Here is a 6,611-nt window from a genome sequence, read left to right on the forward strand (position 1 = left end):
TTTTTCTGAAATTCTTCAAATGCCTCTTTATATGACTCCTTTTAATCTTCAGCCCTCTTGTTTGCCTCCTCCTGCATTTGTTTACAGATTTTATTTGTTTCTTCCCTTATCATCTTACTTACTAAGGACTCGAGGTCATTTTCTTGTATATCAATTGTTGTTGGGTTCTCCAGGTTGTTTTCATTGGGATTGCTGGGATCTAGAGATGCCAACCTGTTTTGGTTTTTGTTAGCGTTCTTTCGCTGTCCTCTTGTCATTTTGGTGACTCTGGTATTGGGAGGTGGTTTGTAGTGACCTTCCCTGTTTGAGAGTGGATAGTTGATGCCTGATTATAGGTAGGGTGCCCTTGCCTGTGGGGATCAGGGAGTATTTTTCTGGACCAGGCAGGTGATTCATATTCTACTCCTGGAGCTTTTTCTCAATACCTTAGGCTCCAGGCTGAGTCATGCAAAGTAGGTTTCTGTTTAGGCCTTTTCACCTTACTGCTGTAATTCAGATCAGCAGTTTTGGGCTCTAGAGTAAGGTCAGCACACAAGCTCTCTGGTTGTGTAGGTTGATCCCAGCTGCCTGTCCTTCCTGTTGCTTTGTAGCCAAGACCCCAGGTGGGTCAGATCTTCTGGGCTGCAGCTGTCTTTTAGCTCTGCTTCTATACTCTGTAGGAGTGTCCAGCCTCTCCCATGAATTTGGGAGTTCTTGCTGGGTCTGCAGGAGCTGACCTAGCTAGGATCTGCCTGTTGGAGATTACAGGATCAGTGCCTGGTGGGCCTGAGACAATATGGTTTCAGGCCACTGGCACTATCCAAGGAGGCAGCAATTTCCATGCCCCCATAAGCCAGGACGCTCCCAGATCGCTTTAGATCAGCAGTTAGACCCTGCAAGCACGACCCACAGCTCCCTGTATCATGGGAGGTCCTGTTGTGACCGCAAGAATGGACCCAGCTAGGTTCTGTTGTTTGGGGAGTGCCAGGTCAGTGCTGGCAGCCCAGGCGGGCAGCTGGCAACAATGGTGATTCAGATCACTGGCGGGAATCCCCTGTGTCTTCTCTTTCCGCCAGTGAAAGCCAGGATACTCTCAGCTCACTTTAGGTCAGCAGTTAGGCCCTGCAAGCAAGACCCATGGCTCCCTATATCATGGGAGGTCCTATCAGGCCCGCAAGAATGAACCAAGCTAGGTTCTGTTGTTTGGGGAGTGCCGGGTCAGTGCTGGCAGCCCGGGCGGGCGGCTGGCGACAATGGCGATTCAGACCGCTGGCGGGAATCCCCTGTATCTTCTCTTTCCACCAGTGAAAGCCAGGATAGTCCCAGATCGCTTTAGGTCAGCAGTTAGACCCTGCAAGCACGACCCACAGCTCCCTATATCATGGGAGGTCCTGTCGCGACCGCAAGAATGGACCCAGCTAGGTTCTGTTGTTTGGGGAGTGCCAGGTCAGTGCTGGCAGCCCAGGCGGGCAGCTGGCAACAATGGTGATTCAGATCGCTGGCGGGAATCCCCTGTGTCTTCTCTTTCCGCCAGTGAAAGCCAGGATACTCTCAGCTCGCTTTAGGTCAGCAGTTAGGCCCTGCAAGCAAAACCCACATCTCCTGATAACATGGGCGGTCCCACTGGCCTGTGGAAGCAGTCCACGCTGGTTTCTAACTGCCCCTGTTTGCAGGGTCAATCCTTTGTGTCTGGGTTCAGATTGGGCCCAGGACATGGACCACGAGCTACACGCCAGTTCTAGCTGTTTTTGGTGAGTCCCACCACCTGTGTTTTCACTCCGGCTAGGCAGGTGACCTCCATAGTTTGGCGTGGTGTGGATGGAGAGGTTCAATGGTAGTTTCACCCTATTCACTGAGACTCCTCAGGTTGGGGGCTCCAGAAAATCCCCTCCCCAAATGGCGAGTTTGGGTTTTATGTGCCAGCTGCAGCTTGGTTGTGGATTCCGTTTCAGAGTTTGGGGAGTGCGTTTAGCACCTCCGGGCTGTTGCTTGTCCCAGGGTTAGACCCACTGGCGGTCTGCGAAGTTTGGGGCCCCACTCACCTACAGTTCTCAAAATCCAGCAGTCTGTGGCTCCATTCTCGTCCCTGGTCTCCTCGGAGTAGATCAGCTATGGTGCATACTGGTCGACGCCATCTTGGAATCCCCCCAACTTAGTATAGTTTTAAACAGAAGGGGGAAGTTATAAAATTTCTGCTCTTAGAACAATTTTTTAAAATTACATTTTCTAAATGAGTCAATGTGATGATATTATTCAGTGGTTATTTGTGTGTAACTACTAGTGTGCTAGTGCTCAATGGAATTAAAAAGAAACCTCAGCTTTCACAAGAGCTGCCTCAGAGGGGCCACAACATTCCATTCCTTTGGAATACAAAAATGGTTTATGCTGCATGAGACACAGAAAGCTGTGTACATAGGACCATCCTGGAAAACAAAAAGGACTGTAGAGTTGACACTAGGAAAAATAGCTTTAAATCCTCTTTCATGACACACGTATCCTCTTGGCTATATTCCATACCTCTTCCTCATTTGTTTAATCCTCTCTTTGTGTCCTGATTAAATTTTGAGGCTCTAACCATGCTTTTACCTGTTACACGTGTAAATTTAAGATATACTCTCAGATCCACATGTGAAGTTAAATATGTTTTCGGGGGGAGGGGCATTGCTATTGTTTTTCTGAATTTTGAACACCTTGAGTAATATCACACTTTGCAAATCATCCGTTTCCCTGCAAATTATACAATTTAATTCTGAACAGTCGAATAATCTGCTAGTGTCTGTGTATTCTACACTTCATTATTTTCTTTGTGGACATTTATATGGTACTATTGGGAGGTGATGGAGAGTTCTGGAGATGGGACCTGCTTGGTAGAGGGAAGAGTTCTTGCTAGGTCTCTCTCCCTTCCTGTTGTTCTCTCTGGCTCCCAGCTGCTTCCTCCCTGGTGAGCAGCTCTAAGTTACACACTTCAGTCCCAGACCCCAAGGCTGACTATGTTTTGTCACCTCTGAAACTGTGAAACACCATAGATTTTTTACCTGTTTCCATTGGCCGTTGACATAGTGATTAAATCCTCACAGCTCACTAAATTGGTCGGAGGTGATGATTCATTGTTCACAGCCCTGACATTCTAAACCCAGTATTTGTACCTTTAGTCAAACTGCTGTGTGCTCTTGAAAGTATGCTGATTGTTCCCATGACCTCAACTCCCTCCATCTCCCCCAAATGTCAACTACCAAGTTCTAGTGTCAGACGAATTGACAAGTTGAATCTTGTTACATATACCCCAGAAGGGCCTCTCCTGCACACCACATTTGCTTTTTGCAATTTTTTAAAATGCCTCATCTTGGCTCTCAGCCACTCTGTAATGAAAGGTATTCGAGCAGAGTCAAGGATGCCCCACCCCCACCCTTCATGATGGCAGGAGCAGGGCCATCTTATGACTGGAAGCTAACAAAATCCTTAGCTTCGAAAGGCACAAGAAAGGCTTCATTTAGATAGCAGGCCAAAAAGATCAAAGCCAAGAAGTACAAACATGTCTGTTGTCTGAGGCAGGCGGCGAGTCATCAGAAGGGAGCCCCACATCCTTGACTGCACAGCAGATGCAATACATCTGAGAGGTTGCCAGAAAGCAAATAAATACTGCCACAGCCCCTTCCCTTGATGTCTCAAGGAAACAAAAGCACAGGGTTTTCACCTGAAACATCGAGCAGTCTGCTCTCTGTGACTGGCACATGGTCTTCAGCCCCGTTCCACTTCTATAGATGAAATTTGAGTGTTTGCTAGTTAAAATGAACGAAACTACTTGACAATTTCTCATCGATGTGTCCTAGGGACTCTTTTGCAAACTAGAAGTGTTTCAGTCTGGTGGGGGCTATTAACAGAAGCGCTCTGCTCTACTAAGCGAAGTTGGAAGCTCTACCTCCTAAATGAACAAAGGGAAGGGTGTGGGTTTCACTCTGCTGCTAGGGAAACTTCTTGATTGTGGAAGGAGTTGGAAACCCATTGCCATTTAATACATGGCAAATACTAGTTTAACTGTTTCACACTCACATTTCTTTCGGTTCCTATCACAGCATTGTGACTTTGAAAGGATCATGTTTATAGATGGAGAACATTTGAATGTTGTCCTCAATGTCTTGTGGCTTGATAGGACTAAAATACATACCAGTATTATTTAAAAGGTATTTTAAAATAATTTTAACGACTCCAACTAGTTAGGAAACTGAATCTTCAGTTAGATGATTATATAAAAATATATGGAAGTTACAAAACTTAACATTAATTATAAGAGGTGCCTATTTTACTTGTTAAATTTGAAGGAAACATAAAATAGGTCTGAGTCACAATAATAAAGACAACAAACCAAAACAGTCAACTAGAGAAGATACTTTCCTTTTCACACCTTATTTTTAAGAGCATATTATAAATATATAAACTGTAGTCAATGACCATACAGCATGCCAAAGAGGACCCCAGTCAGTCCCTCTGGTTTGTGCTGGACATTCCTGAGAGGCAGAAGTGGTCTAACTGCCGGAACATTTTAAGAGGCAGCAGAAAGAAATGGATAGGAAGGCTGATTAGCATAAAGTTGGTTATCTGAGCTCATTGAAAGGGAGATGTTAGGTAAGACATGGCTCATCAGTTAAAAGCACTAGATGCTCTTCCACAGGCCCTGATTTCAATTCCCAGCAAGGATATGGTGGCTCACAACCACTTATTATGGGATTTGATGTCCTCTTCTATCTCATACTCTTGTGTCACACAGCCACACATACAAATAGAATACTCAAATACATAAATAAATCTGGGTTGAAAAGCCAGGAGTAGTGGCTCATGCCTTTAATACGAGGACTAGGGAGGAAGAGGGAGACAGATCTCTGAGAGTTGGAGGCCAGCCTGATCTACAAAGTGAGTCCAGGGTAACCAGGACTACGCAGAAAAACCCTGTCTCAAAAAGCCAACCAACCAACCAAACAAAAAATCAAAACCAAAAACAACAACAAAAAAGAGGGAGGAGTTAATTTTCCAAGTAACACATGAGAGGAATATGAAGGGTCACTTGATACCAGACAGAGGTAAAGTGGGCTGATGTGAGGGATATGTGAAACAGAAGGAGAAGGAAAAGACAAAATGGCCAAAAGGAAGGGACAGTTGCATCAACGAACTACTGGGAAAGAGTACAGAGTGGAGCAAAGTACACATGATGTAGGTAGCTTCGCGTTCCCGGTAGAGACAGCACTAATCAGTCAGGACAGACAGGCAGACAATTCAGAGGTTTGCCATTTGGATTCAAGTATGGATCCTATCCTAGAATAGAAAGAAGATGTCTGAGGATTGAAGAGCATTCCAAGCATTCTGGGAGGGTGTGGTTGTTATACACAGAGCTCGCGTACAAAGCTTACTGGTCTGAGAGCATAGTGGATGACAAGAGAGCACTCCACATACGCGCCTCAGAAATACACACTCTAACAAGACTTCTAGTTGACTCAGACATATACTTGTTTGGGAGCCATTGGAGTGTCAAATTGTCAGCTAATTTTTCTTAAATATATGTGTATATCATTATTATGGGCAAAAGAAAAGACAAATGGAACCAAAACACCAATAAAACCAAAGAAATCATTGAAGTCATGGAAGGGCACCATCCAGATCTTCTCCTTGTGGATTACCAAGGAGGTTCACTGGTCTCTCTCTCTCTCTCTCTCTCTCTCTCTCTCTCTCTCTCTCTCTCTCTCTGTGTGTGTGTGTGTGTGTGTATGTGTGTGTTGCAAGTGTGGTGTGGATGTTTGTGGTATGCATGTGGGGTGTGTGTGTGTGCGTGTGTGTGCGTACATGTGCATATCTGTAGAGATCAGAAGTTTATATCAGGAATATTCCTCTGATTTCCACTTTATTTTAAAACTTGTAAGACACTTATTTCACACGTGTTTGCCCACATGAGTATATATGTACATCACATGTGTCTGCTGCCAGTGGAGGTAAATGGCCTTGGATCCTGCGGAGGTGGAGTTATGGTTGGTTGTGAGGCATCATGTGGCTGCTGGGAACTGAACCTATGTCCCCTTCAACACCTCTTAACTGCTGAACCATCACTTCAGCCTTTTCTATGTGCTTCTTAAGAAAAGGTATCTCACTTGAACGGGTAATTTACCAATTTGGCTATCCTGAGTGGCCAGTGCTTCAGCTCCAGGGATCTGCCTATCTTCAAAGCCCAGGAGCTGGAGTTACAAATGCACATCCCACTTTTACATTAGTGGGTACTGGGCTCTGAGCTCAGGGCCTCATGCTTCTGTGTTCAGCACTTTACCCCCTAAGCCATCTCCCCAGTCTTCATATTCACTCTTGCATTAAATCTGCCCAGTGAGGGAATCCCTGTATCATCTAATGGAGTGAATGACATGAGCAGTAGAATCAGAACTGAGTGGAAAAATAGAGTGGAAAAAAGTGATGTTACTGGGATGCATTATGCATGATACAGATCACACGCTACATGCATGATACAGATCACACGCTACATGCATGATACAGATCACACGCTACATGCATGATACAGATCACACGCTACATGCATGATACAGATCACACGCTACATGCATGATACAGATCACACGCTACATGCATGATACAGATCA

The sequence above is a fragment of the Acomys russatus genome, chromosome 17, assembly GCF_903995435.1.
Source record: "Acomys russatus chromosome 17, mAcoRus1.1, whole genome shotgun sequence".
NCBI classification, from domain to species: domain Eukaryota; kingdom Metazoa; phylum Chordata; class Mammalia; order Rodentia; family Muridae; genus Acomys; species Acomys russatus.